The sequence below is a fragment of the Canis lupus genome, chromosome 19, assembly GCF_011100685.1.
Source record: "Canis lupus familiaris isolate Mischka breed German Shepherd chromosome 19, alternate assembly UU_Cfam_GSD_1.0, whole genome shotgun sequence".
Lineage (NCBI taxonomy): Eukaryota > Metazoa > Chordata > Mammalia > Carnivora > Canidae > Canis > Canis lupus.
The window spans coordinates 49,930,900-49,942,495 of record NC_049240.1 but is presented as its reverse complement, the minus strand read 5'-3'; the positions used below and the strand labels follow the sequence as shown (position 1 = coordinate 49,942,495).

Genomic DNA, 11,596 nt, shown 5'->3' with positions numbered 1-11,596 from the left:
GCTACTAAGGAGTTATTACTAGGGAAATAAATCAACAGGGGCCGTCTGGTGGGTAAAGTCAACATGGTGAAGAAAATAGTAACAATTTCCAACTATATAGATGATGTATTTAGCCATCTGCATGCAAAATAAAGTTCCATCATGTAATGGTAGGCACTGGACGCTGAATGCAAAAAAAGGCCCCACTGATACTCAACTTGTATTATGGTGTTTTAATTTAATTTTATTTAATCTTTAAGGATGATGACAAAATCAAATGAGATTTCAAAGCAGTATTTTATTAAACATTATATCTATGTCATTCTACTTACATACATGTGTATATTACCTATATATGCAAGTATGTTTTTTTTTTAAACTCTTAACCCTAGGCTTTATGAGTTAAATTCCTGATTCAACCACTTGTAGTAAATGACTTCTCTGATGCATCTCAATGCAGAGGCCAGGAAAGGAGATGGACTTTGCTTGTCTTGTAGACAGATTTCCTTGATGTTATACCAGATGTTCTTAAATGTACTCTCTGTTCTTCTTCTTTGATGTTTCCACTTGTATCCTCTGGGGTAAAGATGTTTCTACGGGAATGACTGTCAGTCAGGAAAGCCTGCTTCTTGATGATAACTTGAAGGCAAATTCTTACTGTTGTGAGGAGACTGATGAGCCCACCAGTTATGGAAGCAGAGCTAAAAATCTAGAGGAAAACATTGTTATGAGGTTATTTCAACGTCAATAGAAAATATTTATTTCTTTTAAACAGAAAGTATGTGAACAAAAAATATCTTACACATGGCATTTATTTTACTAAAGTGATTGATTAAAGTTTTTAGGTAGAAACAACAGCAAAAAACAAACAAGCGAAAACAAATAAAACTATTTCTCCCAGTCTTTTCTAGCTGCATTTTCACCTATACAAATCTTTGCTTATTCATAACTCCTATTGCTTTCTCTTCAAACTTTCATTTTCGTATAAGCTATAAGATGGCACCCCTTGATGAAAAGCAGATGTGTTTTTGTTGCTTCTTTTGCCTTTTAAGAGTGTTTAGATTTTTTCAGTACAATGCATAACGCTAACTCTTTTTAATAAGCAAGAACATATCCATGGCACTTAAGTGAAAACAGGGCAGAGAGGCTGGCAGTCATATAAGGAGAGCTTCATCAAACACCAGGACATACGAATGTGTAAGAATGAATGATCAGAAGTGGGCTTTAAATCAATTTTATCTTCACCATTTTAACATCAAGAAGAGTTGTTAGTTGTAAGCCAATTGTTATGCAACTTAATGAACTAATTAGGAAAATCAGTTGCAATAATAGTATTGGTGCAAACTGATCTGAATATAAAAAGTAGAATTAGAATTCTAACACAAAACTTTTCCAACTAGAGAGACTTCATAATACTGCTGATAAGATCTGTTCTTTGTAAAATTAATCATAGGCGGTTCTTCATTTACTGCATTTGATTTCTATAATCCCTTCTTCTCTAATTGTGATACACTGCATTTTAGACTTGTGTCATTTCTGCTGTGTGTATACATCTTGTGGTCTGCCAGGACGGTCTAGTTAATTTCTTAAATGATATTGTGTACATTGGCTCCAGTATGATTTTTCCTATTCTTTTGCTTCCTTTAGTGAATGAATGGCTGCCATGCAGAGATATAAAATATCAAGACCTCTGCTCAAAGACCACACTTGGTCGGACGAGTAAGAGTGCTGCAGCTGCCTGTTTGAATCACAGAGCTGGAGCATTCTGGAGCAGATTCACAAATAACAGAGGAAAGTCATATGAATATGGCTTAGACCATTTTTAACATGGAATTTTCCAAAGATGGAATCATAAACTCCAGAAGATAGATGTCAGTTGTCACTCCTATCTTTTGTTTCCTACGTTGTGCATTTTTAATGTAAACGAAGTATTTTCCTCAGAGGTGACTGGGTAATTGTTTTGATAGTTACATAATTTTATATCTTAGTGATGAAATATTTATGCGTGCAACTCAAGTTATCTGTTAAAAAAGGAAACTATTTAACCATAGTGGACTAATGGTACATGGGGAAAATGGGTGTCAAAAGGAAATTTATTATATCTTCCAAGTACTGCTTTCTGTGATAAAATACAATTTGTATGATTGTCAAGTAGCATTGTTTATTTTTCCAGTCAAAAAGTCACTGTCAAAAGTATGTTTGGGGAGGAAAAAATGGCCTTAAAACAAATGTATCACAGGGAATATCTAGGTTGTTAAAAAAAAAAAGAAAAAGAAAAAAAAAAAAAACCTAGGGCAGCATGTTAAAAATGAACATTTCCAATACAATTTGTCACCCATGCATAAATCTTGCTGACATTTTCAGTCACTTTAATAGCCTGCCCATTTTATAAATCAGTATGAACTTGCACAGTTGCAAAAAGTGTGTATTTTGAACATCTCATTTGCATACTTTACCAAAAGCCAATGAGGCAGTGGGAGCAGCACTGGTGATCATAATACGTGTTTGGGGAAAGGCAGAGAAATCACTAATGGCTTTGCCTTTAGGGATTTCTGTACTCCATAGGGGACGAAAATGAGAAATATTTTTCAAACAGCAGGGGTAAAGGTTTTAAAACTAGAAACACATGGAGTGATAAAGATGTTAGTGCCACAGGGCGCATAGCAGGAAAAATTTACAATGTAAAAACTGTAATTTCAGCATTAGGAAGTAATAATCGTGTTTCATCATTGTTATTAAAGCATGACCCTTAAAGTCACATAAATTAGATATAAGTTTCAAGAGAAGTTTATTAATCTTTAGCAGGAAAATATTAGGAAAGTTTATTATCAGATAAGATTTTCTGGGGAAGACATGTTCTTTTGATTTTGTGTGTGTGTGTGTGTGTGCGTGCGCGTGTGTTTCTCAAGGAAGTATGTATCATTTCAAAGAGTAAATAAAACTTTGCTCACTATTATCCAATGAGTATCAATAATGCCTACAGATGGACTGTTCTTATTCTTTTAAATTAGCAATTTGAGGAGATAACATGATACACAAAGAAGGGAGACTGACCCTTCCGGAATATTTTGCTTGTCCAGAATAGAAGAACAGATGGAAACTAAAGCTTATTTGAATACAGGATGTTTCTTAGATGAGACCATGGTAAAACAATGTTGTTAACATAATTATTATAATTAGTAAAAAATTTTAGGTTTCTTGGATGTTGGAAAAATGTATATAACTAAAAGATGAAGTTTTATGAGTAGTTCTGTGACAAAATCAATGAAAAGGTTCAGCTAAGAGAGGGACAAAGGCCTACAATTATCAGTGGACATTAATGAGAAAAAAAATGTTTCTGTAAAGAAGATAATTTATTTGGTGATGAATATGTTGGTTTGGAACTGAACATAGAGATTTTGGGCAAAATAGTTTTATCAATTAAGACTTCTTTCTAAAGTCCGGCTTTAGAAGTTGTGAACTAAACCTTTATCTTTGCATAATCATTTCGGTAAAACTCAATTTTGCCACGTTAAGGGGGAAGAAAGCTTATTTCTGGATTAATTGTTCAATTTTCTTCCCATACTCTGTTTTAACATTTATGGAGTAGGGTGATAGTTTTAAAACACAAAATTTATATAAAATAATTAGTGAGCGAATATTCCTCAAGTACATTATAAACTTAGACAAACCAAAAAATAAATAAATAAAAAAATAAACTTAGACAAGCCAAATTTGTATTAATACAAAATCAGAAATAGACATTTTGTATACTAGTAAAAATTGTTTACAAAAATATAAATAAGAATAAAAAGTAACTACTTTATACAACACAAATATAGCCACTTTTAACATTCTCATCTGCACTATTCCAGAATTCTAATTATATATGTATGTATAATCTTATGATTTTTGTTTTATACAAACTATTATAGAAATACAGTTTTTAAAATGTATAGGTATTATTATTTTTTGGTACATACAAGAAATGAGCTATATATCAGCAAAGTATGGCCAAGTAGAAAGCACTCAGAATTTGGTAAAATGAAAATTTAAGATCATTTAAAATTATATTAATTGAATGCAGAAGACTTCCAATAAGATACTAAGCTTGTGTGATATACCCCATCTTAATAATAAGTCTGCTACTGATTTATTTAATAATGCCTTCTCATTCATAGATATTACTTATATTATTCTGTTGTGACTAATTATTTTACGTGTTTTGTGGTATGTTCAAAATGCTTTCAGATAGATGAAGGTGATACCTATCCTCTTTCAAAAGCAGTAGCCCCTCATAGCAGTAAGTTGACTGAGACTCCATCTTCCATTGCAGAATCATTATATAAATATTTTTATTGTGTCTGTTAATTTGCTGCAAGGAAAATGGAAGGAGACCCAGTGCTAGGATATTCATGAGAGACAAGATGAAGAAACTACAAGGATTGAGATAATAACCATTTTCATTGAGCTCAAATTCTTTTTAACTAGATGGACTATAGATGTAGGAACTGGATTATGGCAGAAAGAAACAGGGAAACTGGGGATGGATTCCTGGGTGGCTCAGTGGTTTGGCACCTGCCTTCGGCCCAGGGTGTGATCCTGGAGTCCCGGGATCTGGCTCCCTGCATGGAGCCTGCTTCTCCTCTATCTGTGTCTCTGCCTCTCTCTCTCTCTTTCTCTCTCTCTGTCTCTCTCTCTCTCTCATAAATAAATAAGTAAAATCATAAAAAATAAAAAGAAACAGTGAAACTAAGTTGTTCAATGTGTCAAAGGAAAAGGACATGGTAAAATCTGTATTACACAGAGTGACATAGAAATAATGAAAGCTGAAGAAAGTCGGTGAATCGAGATAACCATGATGCTTCAATGCTAAGTCATTAGAAAAATAAAACAATTAAACCAGCGCACGAGGAGCTGTAAATGGCAAGCGTAGAGTAAGTTCAGATTTTTGCCAATGTTTAAGGCAAGTAGAATTAGAAAATAAACAGGAATAATGAAGAATGAGTTCTATGCTTTAAAAATGAGTAGTTGGAATTTTTTTTTTTCTTTTGAGAAATCTTTCATGTTGTCCTGTAATTGGCTATATTCTTTCTCTTTAGCGCATATCATATTATACTATTTCAATGAAATGTTCATTCTATTCAGCAAAGAGTGAGATCTTAAGTTTGGAGAAACTCATGTAGGAGAAAATAAATATCCAGATACCACCCTATAGAGTGAAAGCTGTTCTGAATGTGTTGGTCAGCTCTTGCTAGGTTACATGGAAGTAACAAATCACCATCAGATTTACACATGTATTTTTTTTCCATATTGCGTGTCTTCAGTTATGTATTTTATGTGGCTAATGGCTTATATTCATTCTGGATTCCAGATTGAAAGATCGCTGTGAAACAATATGGTTCTTAAATCATTCTGTCAAATCTCCTCACATTTCATTAGCCAGAGAAGATCACATGGCAAACCTGGTGTCTATGCCATATCCATGCAGCATCCCATGAGAAGTTTCTATAGATGGCTGGAAAAGGGGATGCAATGTATAACCCTTTAATGGGGGATAGAGGATAATTTGGGGACAATAAAGAAATTTATTAGGGATCCCTGGGTGGCGCAGTGGTTTAGTGCCTGCCTTTGGCCCAGGGCGCGATCCTGGAGACCCAGGATCGAATCCCACGTCGGGCTCCCGGTGCATGGAGCCTGCTTCTCCCTCTGCCTGTGTCTCTGCCTCTCTCTCTCTCTCTCTGTGACTATCATAAATAAATAAAAAATTTTTAAAAAAAAAAAGAAAGGCAAGCTCCTTTCTCAGGACCTTTAAAAAAAAAGAAATTTATTATATTTGTGCAATGATAAAAATTTGCCATATTGGTAAGTATTGAAATCAGAGCATCTAACTGCAAAAATTCCCTGCCACCTTTAATTAGATTTTTGGAATACAGTTTTATTCTAACCATGAGATTTGTTGGAAGGTGGAAGATAAAGTAGGTTTGGGGAGATCAGAAAACAGTGCTGATAGTTTCATTAACAAAACAATTGGAAAAGCAAAATCAAAAGACATGCCCAAGGACCGGGTGGGGGAGGGAGGGGAGCTCACTTTGTTCTCTAATGGGAATCTTTGACTTAAAGAGTGGAGTTGTTGGTATGTGGTGCAGGCTGATAGTTGTCCAAGATGAGCTGCGCTGTTTCTTTCATGGTAATTGAGTGGTACCTGAGGTGTAACTACTCAGTCAGATAACTCAATGTCCAGTTTCTGTTCAGTTAAATCTGGTCATGTGACTAAGGGATATTCGTGGATGTGACGTCTGCCATTTCCATGTCTTCTCATAAAAAAAAAAAAAAAAAATTCTATGTGTACTCTTTCTTGCTCCCACTACCTTCCCTGGAGATGGAAAGTGATGATTATTCTGTTATTGCAAATCATGTGTTGAAGCTGGGAGAGCTTCCGTAGCTTGTGTCTATGAATGGGGCAGAGCCTTTCAGGTTCCTAAGCCCTGCCAGGAATACCTGCCTGCACTGTTATCTGAAAGAGAGAGAAAATTCTATCATGTTTGAGCTACTATGCTATGTATTTATTATAGGAGTTTACTTTTCGTAATACATTCTCCTGCTTCTAATAAATTTTCTTCTTAGTCATTACAGATATCTTCTAGAACCATGCATTCTCTGTTTCTTCCCTGCTCAAGAAACCTTCAACGACTTCCTGTGGTCCACAGAGTAAATTAAGAATTCTTTGGCTCGCCTTTCAAAGCTCTTATCAAATGTGCTACCTTCTTGCCACTTCCCCATTATACATATTTATAGATAACAGGATCTTGCTTCATTTCTCTAATACTACACATTTTCAGATTCTGTGCCTTTACTTATGCTGTTCTTCTTTCCAGTAAAGCACCTCATGTTTTCTGAAAAAACTATTGACTCTTTAATTTTACCATATCCCGCACATACTGTTCTCTCAATCTAAACAAATTACTTGCTGTGATAATTAATTTTTATTAGCCTATATGCCATATCACAGACATTAGTCTAAATACAATTCTTCTATATTATATCATTTAATCCTATAAAAGAGAGATTGTTGGTGCACTTGGGTGGCTCAGTCAGTTAAGCATTGGACTTCTGATTTCAGCTCAGGTCATGGTCTCAGGGTCCTGAGAATGAGCCTCACAGTCATCATAGTCATTGGGCTCTGGGCTCAGTGGGAAGTCTGCTTCTCTCCCTCTCCCTCTGTCTCTCCCCCGACTCATGTGCTCTCTTTTTCTCTCTAAATAAAATAAATAAAATATTTAAAAAGAGAGATAGATAGATAGTTTCCTCTTCAGCTGGGTATTCTCACCATAGTATCCAGCTTTCAACAAGTATTTGTGTCTTTTTTTTTTTTAAAGAAAGAGAAAGTGTGCAGGCATGCATGCAGTGGTAGGGAGGAACCAAAGGAAGAGAGAAAGAGAGAGAGAGAGAGAGAGAGAGAGAGAGAATCTTGACCTCCTGACCCTGAGATCATGATCTGAGTCAAAATCAAGTGTTGGTTGCCACGCAGGTGCCCCAGTACTTGTGCCTTTTAATTGTAAGGACTTTATTGAAAGGAAATTGAGTAAAATTAAATGGTGAATCCTATACTGCCCATGGTTGATATTTTGTCTCAGAGATTCAATTAAAGCTCCAAGAGATTTAATTATACAGAATTGACTCATATTGAGGTGGGAGGGAAGGTAGACCCAGGAGGCAGTTTGACCACAGCAAAGCCATTTTAGGTTTAGACTGACCCTTAACCTAAAAGTCAGCAGATCATAAAAAGAATCACAAGATCAGACTCATGGAAAACCACAGGAACCCACTCCCTGTGACAGTAAAAGCCACAAAGGCTGGACCTTCTTAAAATTTCTCCCTGTGGATAATCCCACAATCCTATGATAATGAAAAAACTACCTACCGTGTGAATGATAAACCCAAAGGTAAAGAGTAAACCTTCCCTATACAGTTAGCTAATTAACAACAACAACAATAAACTTATAAAACACCTTGTTAGAGGCAAAGAGGGGTCCTCTTTCCCATCTAGGAGGAAAGATTGCTACTTTGCCTATGAAATAACTCTTTTTTTAGTTCTATTCTTAATAAATATTTGTCCCTTTCACTAAATGACTTGTTCTTGAATTCTAATCAAGGGGTCTGAAGCCCTCCCTCTCAAGACCTTGGCCCATCCTACATCAATACTGCATTGATGGGTAAAGGAGCATAAGATGTAGTATGAATTAGAATATTATCTTCAATTTTGAAAGACTAGGTTTTACATGAGATAAGCAAGAAATCATGTAATGCCTCTGGCTTTTTAGGAAAATAATGGAATAGCAACAAATACATAATTAGCTAAAGGTAGTGGGTTTTTCAAAATTGAGATTTCCAAACTGAGATTACATATGGAAATAACAGAGTTCTCTGACTCTTGAGTTAAAAGTAGTCCAAAATATCATAGATCTTAACATTTATGGGACTCAGTCGCAAGTTGTCAATATGGATTTGAATTGTCAATCCTGATATAGGCACTTTTCAATTAATTTTGTTAAGATATGTGAATAAAGGCAGAACTCTCTATAATAAAATTTCCACAAGTAATTCTGGACTAATTTATTAAATACAATGGACAGAATGCCCCAAATTTTATGGATCATCTATCCAAGAATCCATAATTGATTTTCTTGATGTGGAGCACATACATTGACTACCTGCAGATGATTATTTAATAAGAAAAGTATACTTTTAAGAATATATGTGGCATGTATCCCATACTAGTATTTCTGGAAACAAACTTTTTTTCTAACTTTGGTTCTATTTTTTAAAATATTTTATTTATCTATGCATGAGAGACCTAGAGAGAGAGAAAGAGAGGCGCAGAGACACAGGCAGAGGGAGAAGCAGGGTCCATGCAGGGAGCCCGACGTGGGACTCGATCCTGGGTCTCTAGGATCCACCCTGGGTGGAAGGCCAACTTTGGTTCTATTGAAGAATTAATCAATTCATTAAAATGTATTAAATGTAAACTATGTATCAACAACTGTCTTAGGTTTTTTGTTTTGTTTTGTTTTTGTCTTATAAATAACATGAAGTTTTTATGGTAAGAATCACCAAATCATTAGTCAGAAAGATGACCTTATATTTATTGGCCACAGTCTCAACTCCTGGATTAGTAAAAAGCTTTGGGCTACTTGTGATAACAGCTGTCTCAGGTTTTAAGGATGAAAACATATCCATAAATACTTAGCATCTAAAAAAATTCTAAGGAGGAATGTACTGCACTCTAAGTTAGCATCTTCACAGGAAACAAATGGTACATGTGAATTAAGATTATTTAATTAACTAATAAAGAGATTAAGGCAGAGTTTAGGTAATCCACTTAGGATAGTGGGTAACATGAATTTAGTAAGGGGTATGGGTGGCTCTGCTCCACCTAGACTTTAAAGAGCAAGAGGCAAGGTTGTTTGTCACCCTTGAAGACAGAGAAAGGGCTATCCTGGCGGTTAACACCTCACAGGGGCTAAAATGCAACAGCCCTTGTGACCCTGCAAAGCATTTCCTTCTGCCACCCAATCTCCAAAGCCCAACAGAGGAAACCACCAGAAGCCTGAGCAGGAAACGAGCTCATGAAAGTCTGTCTGTAAGGCCAACCTCAGAGGACAGAATGAAGAAAGGCATAGGGAGGATGGTAGACAAAAGCCATCTAGCCCAATGATGGTATCTATTCTATGGATGAGGAAACTGGAAAAGTCATAGCTAGTAAATGGCAGAGCTAGGATTCAAAGCGAGGGTGTCTGGTTCAGAGACTTGCCGACTTCGCAGCAGTGTCTGGTGAATGGCTTCTGCTCTCAAAGGACTTGCAGTATTGTAAAGGCTAACCTACAAAGGAGAGAGCAACGTAGTGTGATCAGTATCAAGACGTCAGTTAGGTTTCCCAGTCTGCGGCCATGACTGTCCTTTGTCCCCTCAAAGGTGCAGAAAGAGAAACCACCATGTACTTTTATCTAGGAATGGGTTTAGAATTGGCCCTTGCGCAGTTGAAAATGATGAGAGACATCAGAAGAGTGCATCCCATCACGTAATAAATGTCGCAATGTTCATTTGAAGATGTTGGTTGCAGCAGCAAGTCAAGCTTTTGGGTCCCATGCTTTCTCTATCTACAGCCTTGCTGGAGGCTGTGAATATTTTAATATCAGGATCTTTAGAGTTGTTGTGGTTGTTGTTATTGTCTTAGAAGATCCAGATAGTGTGAACTTTATCTCTGTTGATCATACCCCTGCTCTTATGCTAAATCTAGGATTGCCATAAAAATACAAATCTTGTCAGATGGCAAAATTTAAAATGATTAGAAAGTACTTTGGCAAAGACGAGGCCTGCTCTTTTTCTTAGCCCTGCATGTGTGGAAATATTCTGTAAAACTCCAGTGTCAGCATCCAAACATAAAGGATGCCACTGTGCATTCACAAAATCCCTTATATTATACTATGGGATCATTTTCAACCGTTGTCGCTGTGCTACAAAGGACAGCTTAATAACTCTGGTCTAAACTCTGTGATTACATACACTCAGATGCTAATTTGATATAATTGAGTGTGCTCTTTTGTTGGGTTCTACATTCAGTTTGTGTTTAATACGGGAAGACTGTATTTAGTAGTGGTTATCAAGGGTAGAATAAGCCCCACAGGTGTTCCCCCAGAATCAAGCTTCTAAGTCACCTTTTCCATTAGCTGCTAACATTGTTAGTGTCTGAGTCAGCTGGTGTGGGGAGGAGAGAAATCTATAGTTCCTTTACTTGGGACAAGATTCATTTAATCCAGATCTGAATGCTCTATTTCTATGGCACATCTGTTTGAGGGACACAATGTATGCTTTTTTTTTGTTTTGTTTTTGTTTTTTACCTCTTAACCATTTTCAATTTTATAAGATTATCTATAAAAAGGTGCCTGATAATTTCTTGATCTTCTCCTATGAACCATTTAATTCATAAATCCCACAAATAGATTCAGACACACTTTGTCACCAAAGGTGGGTGTTTGTATTAATTCTGGATGCTTCTATTTTTATTTGTTTTGAGAGTCACAGTTTGTCTGCAATTTCACTATCATAGTGGGAGGTAACAGTAAAACGTAATCTATTACAAGTAATACAATCATTGTTTGAAAACCTTCTTTCAAGAGTATCAGCTAGCACTAGTTTTTTGCTTGATTTCTCATTATTTATTCATCTTTCATCATAAATATAAGGACATATTAAGATTTCAACTTGTTATATTCTTTTTTTTTTAAGATTTTATTTATTTATTCATGAGACACACACACACAGAGGCAGAGACACAGGCAGAGGGAGAAGCAGGCTACATGCAGGGAGCCTAATGTGGGACTTGATCCCGGACTCCAGGATCATGCCTGGGCCGAAGGTGGCGCTAAACTGCTGAGCTACCCAGGAATCCCCTGATTGTTATATTCTTAAAAGGGCAAATACCTATTTATTACATTAATAGGTGAATGCATACCCACTTACACGCCCACACACCCACGTACACACAGACACACGCCTTGCCTAGAATCTTTGAATTTAGTGTTAATACTATTTTTGAAACCGTGCATTATGGTAGATTATATTATTATTTGAAAAT

The 11,596-nt window shown here is 36.0% G+C and overlaps 1 long non-coding RNA gene across 1 annotated transcript in view; it reads right to left on the bottom strand.

Annotated features, from left to right (window-relative positions):
- Positions 1-274: 274 nt before the first annotated feature.
- The window catches only part of LOC102156780, a 33,696-nt gene continuing 22,374 nt past the window's right edge, over positions 275-11,596 (bottom strand). Inside the window, exon 5 of the long non-coding RNA XR_005374303.1 lies at positions 275-688. This is a non-coding gene — a long non-coding RNA (uncharacterized LOC102156780). The remainder of the gene's footprint in view (positions 689-11,596) is intronic.